The sequence below is a fragment of the Hylobates moloch genome, unplaced genomic scaffold (assembly GCF_009828535.3).
Source record: "Hylobates moloch isolate HMO894 unplaced genomic scaffold, HMol_V3 SCAFFOLD_13, whole genome shotgun sequence".
Classification (NCBI taxonomy): domain Eukaryota; kingdom Metazoa; phylum Chordata; class Mammalia; order Primates; family Hylobatidae; genus Hylobates; species Hylobates moloch.
The window spans coordinates 27,639,926-27,654,908 of NW_026652288.1; the positions used below are offsets into that span (position 1 = coordinate 27,639,926).

The 14,983-nt window shown below is 36.7% G+C and overlaps 1 protein-coding gene and 1 pseudogene across 10 annotated transcripts in view; both read left to right on the plus strand.

Annotated features, from left to right (window-relative positions):
• The window catches only part of BABAM2 (BRISC and BRCA1 A complex member 2), a 576,872-nt gene that overhangs the window by 164,482 nt on the left and 397,407 nt on the right, over window positions 1-14,983 (plus strand). The gene's annotated exons all lie outside the window — the stretch shown is intronic.
• LOC116480502 (small ubiquitin-related modifier 1-like) lies at window positions 13,762-14,466 on the plus strand (annotated as a pseudogene).

The window sequence follows — 14,983 nt, forward strand, 5'->3', positions numbered from 1 at the left end:
ATCAAAAGCTAGAAATGATGAAGTTTAGTGAGGAAGGCATGTTGAAAGCTGAGACAGGCTGAAAGCTAGGCCTCTTGGCCAAACAGTTAACCATGTTGTGAATGCAAAGAAAAATTTCTTGAAGGAAATTAGAAGTGCTGCTCTAGGAAACACATGAATTATAAGACAGTGAAAAAATTATTGCTGATATGGAGAAAGTTTTAGTGTTTGAATGAAACATCAAACCAGCCACAACATTCCCTTAAGCCAAAGCCTAATCAAGAACAAGTCCTAATTCTCTTCAATTCTAAGAATATTGAGAGAAGTGAAGAAGCTGCAGAAGAAAATTTGAAGCTAGCAGAGGTTGGTTCATGAGATTTAAGAAGAGAGGCCATTTCTATCACACAGAAGTGCAAGGTGAAGCAGCAAGTGCTCATATAGAAGATGCAGTAAGTAATCCAGATCTAGCTAAGATCATTGATGAAGTGCTACACTTAGGAACAGATTGTTAGTGTAGATGGAACAGCCTTATGTTGGAAGAAGATGCCATCTAGGACTGTCATAGTTAAGAAGGCAATGCCTGGCCTCAAAGGATAGACTGAGTTTCTGGTTAGGGACAAAGGCAGCTGGTGACTAATTTGAAGCCAAGGATCATTTATCATTCTAAAAATCCTAAGGCCCATAAGAATTATGCTAAATCTAACTGCCTGTGTTCTACAGTAGAATAACAATCATCTGTTTACAACACGGTTTACTGAAAGCCACTGTTGAGAACTACTGCTCAGAAAAAATGATTCCTTTCAAAATATTATTGCTCATTGACAATGCACCTCGTCACTTGAGATGTGTTGGAAATAGCAAGAGAATTAGAATTAGAAGTGGATCCTGAGAATGTGACTGAATTGCTACAATACCATGGTAAAACTTGTACTGATGAAGAAGGTTGCTTCTTGCAGATGAGCAAAGAAAGTGGTTTCTTGAGATGGAATCTACTTCTGGTTAAGATGCCGTGAACATTGTTGAAATGACAACAAAGGCTTTGGAATATTTCATAAACTTAGTTGATAAAGCTTCGCCAGGGTTTGAGAGGATTGACTCCAGTTTTGAAAGAAGTTCTACTGTGAGTACAATTCTATCGGACAGTATCTTGTGCTATAGAGAAATTTTTCCTGAAGGGAAAAGTCAATTAATGTGGCAGACTTCATTGTTGTCTTATTTTAAGAAATTGCCATAGCCATGCCACCCTTCAGGCAACTACCACCCTAATCAGTCAGGAGCCATCAGCATCGAGGCAGGACCCTGCAGTAGCAAAGAGATTGTGACTTGCTGGAGGCTGAGATCATTGTTAGCATTTTTTAGCAATTCAGTATTTTATTCTTATTTGTATTTTTATTTTTGTGTATTTTTGTTTTGAGACAGGGTCTCGCTCTGTCTCCCAGGCTGGAGTGCAGTGGTGCGATCTTAGCTCACTACAACTTCTGTCTCCCAGGTTCGGGTGATTCTTCTGCCTCAGCCTCCTGAGTAGCTGGGATTACAGGTGCACGCCACCATGACCCGGTTAATTTTTATATTTTTAGTAGAGACGGGGCTTCACCATATTAGCCAGGCTGGTCTTGAACTCCTGACCTCAGGTGATCCACCCACCTTGGCCTCCCAAAGTGCTGGGATTACAGGAGTGAGCCACCGTGTCCGGCCGCAATACAGTATTTTAAAATCAGGTATTATCATTTTATTTTAGACATAATGCTATTACACACTTAATAGACTATAGTATAGTAAACATAACTCTTATATGCACTGGGAAACCAAAAAGTTTATATGACTTTGCTTTATTGTGACACTCGCTTTATTGCATTGGTCTGGAACCAAACCCAGAATATCTTTGCCTTATGTTTGTACTTTAAATCATCTTTAGATTCCTTATAATGCCTAATACAATGTAAATTCTATGTAGATAGCTGTGATATGGTATTGTTCAGGGAATAATGACAAAAGTCTGTAAATGTTCAGTTCAGATGCAGTTTGTTTTTTGAATTTTTGTTTTTAGAGACAGGGTTTCACCATGTTGGCCAGGCTGGTCTCAAATTCCTGACCTCAAGAGATCTGCCTGCTTTGGCCTCCCAAAGTGCTGGAATTACAGGCACGAGCCACTGCACCCAGCCTGTTTTTTAAATATTTTTCATCAACTGGTTTGTTGCATGCATGGATGTGGAACCCATGGATAGAGAGCTGACTGTAGCCATTGTATAACTGGAGTGAGATGATATCTCATTGTGGTTTTGATTTGCATTTCCCTGATAATTAGCGATGTTGAACATTTTTTCATATACTGGTTGACCATTTGTATGTCTTTTGAAAAATGTCTCTTTAGGTCTTTTACTCATTTTTAATTGGATTATTTTCTTTTTCTATTTAGGGGCTTGAATTCTTTATATATTCTGCATATTAACCTCTTGTTAGATGTATAATTTGCAAGTATTTTCTCCCATTCTGTAGGTTGTCTCTTCAGTCTGTTGATTGTTTCCTTTGATGTGCAGAAGCGTTTTAGTTTGATGTAATCTATATATTTTTGCTTTTGTTTTCTGTATTTTTGAGAGCTTATCCAAAAAATTCTTACTGAGACCAGTTGTGATGAGGCATTTTTCCTATGTTTTCTTCTAGTAGTTTCATAGTTTCCGATCTTACATTTAACTCTTTAATCCTTTTTGAGTTGATTTTTGTATATGATGAAAGATAAGGGCTAGTGTTACTCCTCTTCATGTGGATATGTAGTTTTCCCAACACCATTTATTGAAGAGACTGTCCTTTCTCCAATGTGTGTTCTTGGCACCTTTGTCAAAAATCAGTTGGCTGTAGAAGCGTGGTTTTATTTCTGGGCTTTGCATTATTTTTAGCAACCTTAAATCTATTCTATACAAGGTCAGTAAGGTCATAGTGTTTAATTACCACAATATTTGTGATAGAATTCAGCCTCCTACAACCAACATAATATTCATCTTTAGACGAACAAACACAATTCTCAGCAACACACATTTTAACAAATGTAGTTTTCTAATACAAACACACTTAATTGAAAGGTTGTATAGTTTTATAAACTCTTGTAAGATAACTATCACAGCAAACAGAAAAGCTCTTTGCCTTTTTTTTTTTTTGAGACAGAGTCTCACTCTGTCTCCCAGGCTGGAATGCAGTGGCACGGTCTCAGCTCACTGCAACCTCTGCCTCCTGGGTTCAAGTGATTCTCCTGCCTCAGCCTCCCAAGTAGCTGGGACTACAGGCACGTGCCACCACACCCAGCTAATTTTTGTATTTTTAGTAGAGACACGGTTTCACCATATTGGCCAGGCTGGTCTTGAACTCCTGACCTTGTGATCCGCCCACCTCAGCCTCCCAAAGTGCTGGGATTACAGACGTGAGCCACCGTGCTCGGCCAGCTTTTTGCCTTTTTAAAGTAACAGACCTCTAAGGAAACCTAATTATATTGTAAGAGGAAAATGAGTAAGTATAGATTTAAATTATATTCTATGGTAAATAATAGTTAAATATTCTCTAACCTTCTCCTTTTTCTTTCCAAGCAAAGGGTAATGGCTAACTCAGTGCTTTGCAGTCTTGACATTTTTATATAAACAATTTTTTAAATCTAAAGTTTCTCATTAAATCTCATTGAAAACTTCTGGTGTATGGTTTAAACTATAGTTATTTATTTATTTATTTGAGACCAAGTCTTGCTCTAGCACCAGGCTGGAGTGCAATGGAGCGATCTTGGCTCACTTCAACCTCCACCTCCTGGGTTCAAGTGTTTCTCCTGTCTCAGCCTCCTGAGTAGCTGGGACTACAGGTATTGGCCACCATGCCCAGCTAATTTTTGTATTTTTGGTAGAGACAGGGTTTCACCATGTTGGCTAGGATGGTCTTGATCTCTTGACCTAGTGATCCGCCCACCTCGGCCTCCCAAAGTGCTGGGATTACAGGCGTGAGCCACTGCGCTTGGCTAGTTTAAACTATAGTTCTAACCAACGCTGAATCAAAGTATTCAGTAATTTACTGGAACTTACAGTAATTTTATTTCATAACTTAAGCTCAATAAAGTTAGAGATGGAGACTGTGTTTATTAGATTAAACCTTTAGTCTCTAGCACAGTAAAGATATTCAATTAAATATTTGTTGAAGAAATAGAATGAATGCATGCATACATAAATTAATGAATCTTTAGTGTTCAGATTTTCGTTGGTTGAAGTATGTATTATAAAGAATGTGGCATTCTGTTACTTGTATCAGCCTTTTGCCAACAGAAATTTGATCTTTAGAAGTTATTTATTATACAAGGAATTTGTAATTGGAACATTGCTCTTAATTCAGAAAACAGGAAGAATGTACAGTTATTTGCAGATTTGGAGTCTGAATCAATTTTATCTTTATATATTTTACTCTGCCCTCTGCAATCAGATTAATGAAAATAGCATGTAACTAAACTTATATTTCAAAATATTTTATGTATTGGAAAATAGTACTGTAAATCTGTTTCATTGTAAATAAAGGAAACTGTGCAGTTAATGAGAATGAGAATGAGAGATGAGAGAGGGCATATTTCTACTCACTAATTGATTCTTACAGAATTATCCCAATTCAAAGTTAAATAATTGAAATAAAAAAGATCAGAAGATTATAGTACATTAGGAATGATATTATTGTTTCCTCGGGTCTTTTACTGTGAAGAGACAATTGTTGGCCAGTAAAAGAGTTGCCAATTTGTATAAGATTCTATTGAAAAATGTCAAAGGATATCTTAAGTAAAGAGAAGTCCTTGAATCTCACAATTGCAGAAGACACAACTCCTCCTGCAACATATTCTGTTACTTAAATGATATTGGAAATGTGAATCTTCAGTGATCAAGATTGATTTGAATGAAATACACGTTAAGGTCCAAGATGGTGCAACTGAAATGGTTGAAAATTTTCCAGCTATAGCAGCTATTCACATAAAAAGAGCCATGAGTGTCATATAAACACCTATTTGTAAAAATAGCCATCCTAGTCATACTCTGTAGCAATTAACTCTAGAAGAAATTATTGCATTTGTATTTTTGTGTACCGTATTTAAATAGGGCAAAGAGTGAGGCTGTTTGCTCATACTTTATTCCCAATCTCTAGTTGAGTGTCTGGCATTTAGAGAGTTTTAATAAATGTTTGTGGAAAGAATGAGCCGTGTTCATTCTTTGGATCTGACAATGATGAGGTTTGATAGGAAGTGACAGAACTTAATTCTGCCAGTTCTTTGAATAATGCTGTTTATGCAACTTTGAAGAGGGATTATTGAAATATTGTAAGTTATATTGAGCAAGTCTGTGGCTAGTAAATCAAACAGTTTGCTAACATTGGTAGTTTGCTAACACTGGTTTTACCTTTGAAATTATCTGTGGTTTAAACAATTTATTTTAATCAGGGGCTGTTTTGTTATAAGAAACCCATTGGAACTAACATAAATTGAAGAATTTATTTGTCTTTGTAAGGAATCAAGTAAAGCCTATGATGCCCAAGGGCAGAAAGGATAGCCAGGTTCTCAGGGACTAGAATCAGGAACTGGAAGGCTGGTAGACATAGTAGCCAGTCATCATCTGTGTCCATGTTTGTGTCTTTCTCCTGCAACATATTACATTGTCACTATATTCTAACCGCCCCTCCACCCCAACCAACCCCTGACTTCTGTTTCTCTCCACATTAGGTAGAAATGACTTCCTGAGCCCCTGCATGAGGACTCAATTCAAGGCCACCAGAGAGGTTGTCATTGAGTTTAAATTCCTGGGAGAGAGGATCTGATTGGCAGCTTGGGCCAAGTGACCACTTGTGATCAAGTTATATGGCCAGGATTTCTGGGTCATGTATTATCAACCTGATTAGTAGAGGTCAGTTTTAACACAAGATAAGATAAGCATAGGCTGGCAGATACCCAGAAAGGTATCTATTACCCTGTTGCAGGAATTCTTTCTAAAGAATTTCCAAATGAAAATGTAGACATTTTTTTTGTCTTTAACAATAGAGCAGCCAGGTGCGGTGGCTCACGCCTGTAATCCCAGCACTTTGGGAGGCCGAGGCGGGCAGATCACAAGGTCAGGAGTTGCCTGGCCAACATAGTGAAACCCTGTCTCTACTAAAAATACAAAAGATTAGCTGGGTGTGGTGGTGGGTGCCTGTTATCCTAGCTGCTCAGGAGGCTGAGTCAGGAGAATCACTTGAATACGGGAGGCGGAGGTTGCAGCTAGCCGAGATCGCAGCACTGCACACCAGCCCGGGTGACAGTGCAAGGCTCTGTCTCAAAAAAAAAAAAAAACAGAGCAATATAGTTGTTTATCATCTGGGAAGAATGATGGATATTCAAAGCTATTTGTGACAGAGTGAAGAAGTCATGTCAAGAAATACCCAAAGGTTTTGAAGTTGATACACTTTTCCTTTCAGAGGAAAAAGTCAGAAAAAAATCAATTATGATACGGATAACACATTATCTTCCATGTCCTCAGAGAAGCAGTACAAAATTACTGTTCATTTTTAAGGATTCCATACTATATCACTAGATTTAAATATATATTTTTTGAGAATGATTAAAACAAAATGAGAACAGTTTCAGAACTGTTACTTAAATGGAATGTACGATTTAATTAAATAGTGGCCAAACAGACTCATAGATTTTTACAGAAACATTGCACATAATGTTCTGGAGCTTCTACTTTAATGAATCTACCTGAAATTCAACTTCATTTTTGATCTTTGTCTCCTTGAGTGCTTTGGCTGCTGCTTTTGTGTGTGTGTGTGCTTGTGTGTGTTTTAACACAATGCTTCCCCATCTCAGATCTATTACATAATAATTTGTTCTAGGTGATCAGCTTAGTAAACTGAGAATGCTGCTCATTACTTATGTAGCACAATGCAGAGTCACTGTGGGGCTTGGCATGGATGACTATCAAATAGAAACTGATAACCAAACTGATGGCGCCTGGAGGACCCAGTGGTGTTGCGAAGTTTGTTGTTGCATCAGCTGAAATAGATATTGAGACTTTATTGATTTATCTCATCTATAAGAATTTTGCACTTTCTTTTCTTTGTTATACTGTGCGATTTTATTTATTTTATTTTATTTTATTTTATATATATTTTTTTGAGACAGGGTCTCGCCACGTCACCCAGCCTGGAGCACAGTGGCGTGATCATGACTCACAGCAACCTCTGCCTCCCTGGCTCAAGCAATTCTTCCACCTCAGCCTCCCAAATATCTGGTACTACAGGTGCACATCACCACACCCGCTCATTTTTGCATTTTTTTTTTTTTTTGTAGGGACAGTTTTATGCCACATTACCCAGGCTGGTCTGAACTCCTGGGCTCAAGCAGTCCACCTGCCTCAGCCTCCTGAAGTGCTGGGATTACAGGCATGAGCCATTGCACCTGGCCTTGGTTTCGTAATGTAATAGGTTGTTCTTTAATTGTTTCATAGCCTGCCTACCAACCCAATCTAAGTGAAATATTGTTGGCAGTCCACCTGATAACAACTGTTTTACTTATTCTTTCTTAAAAAAATTATTTATTTATTTATTTATTAAGACAGGGTCTTGCTTTGTGGCCCAGCCTAGAGTACATTATAGCTCACTGCAGCTCTGACCTCACTGGCTCAAGTGATCCAACACCCTCAGCCTCCCAAGTAGCTGGGACTATAGGTGTGCATCACCATTTTTTTGTAGAGACGGGGTTTCGGTTTCACTTCATTGCCCAGGTGATCTTGAACTCCTAGGCTCAAGCTATCCTTCCACTGTGGCCTCCCAAAGTGTTGGGACTGCAGGCGTGAGCCACTGCACCTTGCCCATACCATACATTTTGAACCTTGGCCACTAGGTCCAAAAGCTGGCCGTTGTGACTATAGCTGTTGGCATTTTTGTTGGGATGACGATGTTATTTTATTTAAAATTTCTTGTACTATTTAAAATAATCTGTTTGGAAAATGTTAACCAAGTAATCTTTCTGCTTCCACTTCCCCTTCAGTATTTTAGTGGACTGAATCTCTCAGCTTGGCATTCAAGGCCAGTCACAGTGTGACATTCCAGCCTCCCAGTTGGAGCTCAGCTAACAACAAGCCAAGTCAGAAAGCTGCTCTGCAAGACTGATTTGCCCATTATACTTCCCAAATACCCTGCCTTCCTTTCCTGCTTCTGCTTTTGCCACACTGTTTTGGCTTTAGCAGGACAAACCAAGGAAATAATAAAATATCCTGTCTTGTGATGTATTTGGTTTTTCATTCGCGCTCAGAAACCTGCCACTCTAATGGGAAATGCTCTCTATTTAGGAGACTCCCTAGACCAGTTCTCTTCAGTCTGCAAGAATGCTTGCAAGGAGAGTAGCAGTTAACCATTTTTACTATGACTTGCAACAGTTGAGCTAAGTAAAAAGTTGGACGCTGTCTAGGGACTTAGTATTTTGCATCATGCTGAGAGGCATAATTTTACTTTTATTTTTGTCTTTTAAAAAGATTCATTTACTTAAAGATTGTTATTATCTAGCATTTAAGGTATTTTTAGAGGCAAATTATGGAGGCAGGTCACCTTTGATTTAGTGAATGTTCTACAAAATGCTCATTGAAAGGCAAGTAAAGAGTGCTAATTTTCTGGATTAGACATTCTCCTTAGATATTCAGGATTCCTTTGTCTTGGAGTTTTAGAATATTTTATTTTCTTGGAATTCATGGGTTAGAAGAAATATATTAGGAATAGCAACTAATATTATTAATTTAAATTTATAAAGTCAGTTTAATTATAGCTATGTATTATATATAATCTGTCTTTGGTACTGATTATAGTTTATTAAAAATGACTGATATGATTACTAAATTAACTTATTGGGCATTTTATGGTTAGGCTTATTTATATACATTTTTTATTTTATCGACACAATAACTCTGAGGTCAAAATTTATATCCCACTCTTTAATATCAACTTTATTGAGGTAGTATAATTTACATATAATAAAATGTACCCACTTTAAGTGTACAGTTCTGTGTGTTTTGGCAATGGTAAACACTTAAAACCACACCACAGTGAAGATAAAGAACATTTCCATTCCCTAAAGGTATAGAACATTTCCTTCCCCACACAAATCGGTCCCCTCCACCACCTTCCTCTTAACCCTGAGCCTTATCATTTCTCTAAAACTGAAACAGTTTTGCCTGTTTAGAATTTTATATAAATGGAATAATATATTATGTAGTTTTTGGTATATGGCCTCTTTCATTCAGCATTATGTTTTTGAGATTCATCCATGTTACATCAGTACTTTGTTCCTTTTATTGCTGTATAGCACTACATCGTATGGCTGTACCACAGTTTTTTATTTATTCATCCATTGAAGGACATTCAGATTTTTTTTTCTATTTTTTGGCTATTATGAATAAACTTGCCATTACATTTTTGTATGTGTCTTTTTCTGGAGATATGTTTTAATTTTTATTGGGTAAATACCTAGGAGTAGTATTACTGTGCTGTAAGCTGAGTGTATGCTTAACTTTTAAGTCCTAAACTGTCTTCCAAAGTAGTTGCACTATTTTACATTCTTAACAATTTATGAGGTTCTGGTTCTTTTACAGTCTTGCCAACATTTGGTGTTGTTGATCCATTAGTTTTTCTATATTCTTGCCAACATTGGTATTGTTGATCCATTTTGAGCTACCTTTTTTTTTTTTTTTTTTTTTTTTAAGACAGGGTCTCACTTTATTACCCAGTAATAAAAAGCCTGTGGTGTGGTGTAGTGGCACAATCATAGCAATCATAGCTCACTGCAACCTTGACCTCCTGGGCTCAAGCAACCCCTCCTGCTTCAGCCTCCCAAATAGCTGGGACTACAGGCACATACTACCGTACCTGGCTAATTTTTATTTTTTATTTTATTTTTGTAGAGATGGGGTTTCACTGTGTTACCCAGGCTGGTCTCGAACTCCTGGCCTCAAGTGGTCATTCCACCTTGGCCTCCCAAGGTGCTGAGATTACAGGCATGAGCTACCGTGCCTGGCCTTGAGCTACTTTTGATCATATATTTGTTAATTAACAATTTAAGTGTGGGTCTATTTCTGGACTTTATGTTGTATTCCCTTAATATGTATATGCTTAAGTGAATACAACACGATCCTGACTACTGTAGCTTTATAGGAAGTCTTTAAATAAGGTAGTATAAGTCCTGTAACTTCTTTTTCAAAGCTGTTTTGGATATTCTAAGTCCTTTGTATTTCCATAGAAGTTTTAGAATCAGCTTGTAATTGTTTACAGAAATCCTGCTGGGAATCTGTAGATCAGTTTGTGGAAAATTAACATCTTAAGATTGAGTCTTCCAAGAGATAAAAATGCTAACATCTCCATTTATTTAGGTCATTTTTAATTGCTCTGAGCAGTATTTTATAGTTTTCAGTGAATATATCTTAATCCAATTTTGTTAAATTTACCTCTAAATATATACTTTCTGATGCCGATTTATAGTAGTGTGTTTTTTTTTTTTTTTTAACTTTCTTTTCCTGAACTCACTGAAATGTAATTGATTTTGGTATATTTAACCTTGTGTGCTGATGCTGCTATGTCCCTAAATTTACTTATTAATTCTAATAATTTTTTTGTAGATTCCTTAGGTATTTTCTTCAACACATTTGCTTGTGAAAAAGATAGTTTTGTATCTTCTTTTCCAATCTATATAATTTATATTTCTCATTCTTGTTTTATTGTACTATCTAGTGCAATAGACAATACCTAATAGCCAGTGGCAGGTAGAAGTGGTGAAGTCAGACCTTGCCTTATTCCCAGTCTTAAGAAGATAGTTAGTCTTTCATCAAGTGTAATTGTCAGTTCTAGGTGCCTTTTTATCAATCTAAGGAAGTTCTCATCTATTTTAGTTTGCTGAGAGTTTTTATTATGAAAAGAATGTTAACATATGTTAAATGTTTTTTCTCTGTCTATTTGCTTTATTTCTTTTATTCTGTTAATATGATAAACTGATTTTCAAATGTTAAACCACTGTTGCATTCTGCAGATTAATTTCGCTTGATTATTATGTATGATCATTCTGATGTATTACTGGAGTTGATTCACTCATGTCTTTTTAAAGAACTTTGCATCTGTATTTGATGCTGTATTTCTTTTCTTTACTTTTAGTTCTTTGCTTGGTTTTGGCAGCAGAGTAATGCTGTGTTAAGTTGGAAAGTATTCAGTCCTCTGTTTTCTGAGTTTGTGAAAGATTGATTTTATTTCTTCCTGAAAGGTTAGAAGGTTCAAATTCACCAATGAAGCCATCTGGACCTGGAGCGAGATAGAGAGAGAGAGAGAGAGAGAGAGAGAAGAGAGACAGAGGAGAGAGGAGAGAGGAGAGGAGAGGAGAGGAGGAGAGAGGAGAGAGAGAGAGAGCAAGAGAGAGAGAGCGAGAGGGAAGGTTTTTAACTATAAATGCAATTTCTTTAACAGATGTAGGGCTAACAGATTTTTAAATTATTCTTGAGTTTTTACAGCCTTGTCTTTTAAGGAATTTGTTCATTTCATCCAAGTTGTTGAAATTATTGGCATATCGTTATTCATCTATTTCCTTGTTATTCTTTTACTACCTGTGTGACCTGTACTCATTTCCCCTTTCATTTCTGACATTGGTACATTGTGTCTTTTCTCTGCTTTCCTTAATGAATCTAGCTAGAAGATTAACAATTTTTTTTTTTAAATAACCAGCTTTTTATTTCATAGATTTTTTTTTATTATTCTCATGTATATTTCATTGTTTTCTGCTCTTTGTTTATGCTTGATAATCTCTAACTTTTAAATGGAGTGTTTAGGCAATTTAATCTTTAATCTGATTACCACTATGGCTGGATCTTGCTGTTTATTTTCTAATTGTTATGTCATCTGTTTTTCATTTCTTTTACTGCCTTCTTTTGGATTAATTAATATTTTAGGATTTTATTTTGTCTCTACTGTTGGCTTCTGAGCTATATGTCATTGTTTGATTTTTTTTCCCCCATGGCTGTTCTAGTGTTCAGAATACATATCTTTAACTTTTCACAGTCTACCATTAAAAATACTATAATACTTCATTTATCATGTAAGAACCTAACAATATTATATACTTCTTTTTCCCCTACTCAACTCCTCTGGTCATCCTTTTCTGCTACTATTATACATTTCATTTCTTTATATGTGATAAATTATCTTTAGTAAAATGTTCAAACCTTTTGCCTTTTTAAAAAATGGATTATTTTCTTATCATTGAGTTTTGAGAATTCTTCATATATTTAGGTTACAAGTTTTTTTATCAGATGTATGATTTGCAAATATTTTCTCCCCGACTGTGGCTTGTCTTTTTATTGTCTTAACGAAACTGCCTAATTCCATGCCACAAAGATTTTTGTACTATGTTTTCTTTTAAATGTTTTATAGCTTTAGGTTTTATGTTCAGGTTTGTGATCCATTTTGAGTTTATTTTTGTGTGATACAGGTTTTTAAAAAGTATGGACATCCACATATTCTAGTATCATTTGATGAAAAGAATGCTCTTTCTCTTTTAAATTGCCCTTGCACTTTTGTCAAAAATTAATTGCCCACATATGTGTGAGCATTTTTCTGAACTTTCTAGTCTGTCCTGTAGGTCTATATATCTAACTTTATATTGAAACCACAGTTTTGATTGCTGTAGTTTGATAGTAAGTTTGGAAATCAGGTGGTATATATATCCTCCAATTTTTATTCCTTTTTTTTCCAGAATGGTTTGGAAATGTTAGATTTTTTTCATTTCTCTATAAAATTTGGAATCATCTTGTCAATTTTTTAGTTTTCTATGTTATTCCATGTACAGGTTTTGCACTTCTTTTTGTTTATTAAGTATTTAATATATTTTGATGCTGTTGTAAATTGTATTTTTTAAATTCTCAATTTCTGATTGTTTATTGCTGGTATATAGAGATACAGTTGATTTTTTTTTTTGTCTATTGATGTTAGATCCTTGGTAAACTCAGGTATGAGTTACAGAAGTTTGTCTGTAGACTCCATAAGATTTCCTACATAGAATATTATGCCATCTGTGAATGACAGTTTTAGTCCTTTCTGTCTAATCTGAATGCCTTTTCTTTCTTTCCTGCCTTAGTGCACTGACTAGAATCTCCAATATTTTGTTGGTAGAAAAGTGTTAAGGCTGGGTATGATGGCTCACGCCTGTAATCACAGTACTTTGGGAGGCTGAGGTGGGTGGATCACCTGAGGTCAGGAGTTAGAGATCAGCCTGGCCAACATGGCAAAACCCTGTCTCTACTAAAAATACAACAATCACCCAGGCATGATGGTGCATGCCTGTAATCCCAGCTACTTGGGAGGCTGAGGCAGGAGAATGGCCTGAGCCCAGGAGGTGGAGGTTGCAGTGAGCTGAAATCGCGCCACTGCACTCCAGCCTGGATGACAGAGCGAGACTCCACCTCAAAAAAAAAAAGTTTTAAAATTAGATATTCTTTCCTTGTTTCAGATTTTAGGGGAAAATAATTCTTTCACCATTAAGTATTAATATTATGTTGGCTATGTATTTTTCAGAGATGCCCTTTATCAGACTGATGAAGTCCCTTTTTATACCTAGTTAGTTGGGGATTTTTTTGTTTTGTTTAGTTTTTTAAAATCAAGAATGGTCAGCCACAGTGTTGTCCTGTGGGGAAGGGAGACAGATTTGTAAAACCAGGAGCTGAGGTCTGCCTACCCCAGCCTGCTGCTGTGCGAAGACTCTTGGGGGAAGCCACTGTCACCATGTCTGACCAGCAGCCAGAACCTTCAACGTAGGACTTGGGGGATAAGAAGGAAGGTGAGTACATTGAACTCAAAGTCACTGGACAGGATAGCAGTGAGATTTACTTCAGTGAAAATGACAGCACATCTTAAGAGACTCAAAGAATCATATTGTTGGCCGGGTGCGGTGGCTAACGCCTGTAATCCCAGCACTTTGGGAGGCCGAGACAGGCGGATCTCCTGAAGTCAGGAGTTTGAGACCAGGCTGGCCAACATGGTGAAACCCTGTCTCTACTAAAAATGCAAAAAATTAGCCGGGTGTGGTGATAGGTGCCTGTGATCCCAGGTGCTCGGGAGGCTGAGGCAGAAGAATCGCTTGAACCCGGGAGGCAGAGATTGCAGTGAGCCGAGATCGCACCACTGCGCTCCAACCTGGGCGACAGAGTGAGATTCCATCTCAAAAAAAAAAAAAAAAAAAGAATCATATTGTCGAAGACAGGGCATCCAATGAATTCACTGAGGTTTCTCTTTGAAGGTCAGATAATTGCTGATAATCATACTCTAAAAGAACTGGGGATGGAAGAAGAAGATGTGATTTAAGTTTATCAGGAACAAACAGAAGGTCATTCAACTGTTTAGATATTATTTTAATTCTTTTCTCTCAACCCTTTTTTATTTTTAAAAATAGTTCTTTTGTAGTGTGGTGTTGAAAAGGGAATTGAAAACTGGCACCCATCTCTTTAAAACATCTGGTAATTTGAATTCTAGTCCTCATTATTCCGTATTGTTTGTTTTCATTGTGCTGTTTTTTGGTGATCAAGCCTCAGTCCCCTTCCTGTTGCCCTCTCCTTTTTAAAAATTGTATGTGTGCACAAAGAGTCCACCTTTTTCAGGACTGTACATTTTCTGGCTTGTGGAGATAAATAGATTAACCAATGCCAAGTGTTGGTAATGAATTTCCAGTTGGCCCTGAAGTTCTAGATTCACTCCTAGACTTCCAGCAGGAGATGGATGTTTTTCAGAGAAATCAACTGTGGAAAAATGAGCTTTCCTTAACTTGAAGCTACTTTTAAAATTTGAGGGTTGGGAACAAAAAATATCAGGTTGAAGTCAAGATGACAGGTAACATGAAAGCAATAACTAACTCTAAAGATGGCTTCAGTGAAGTAAAGGCATTTTAAGATTTTAAAATATCTTGTCAGAAGAACTCATAAAAGTTCTAATTTTCATTAGTAGTTAATAA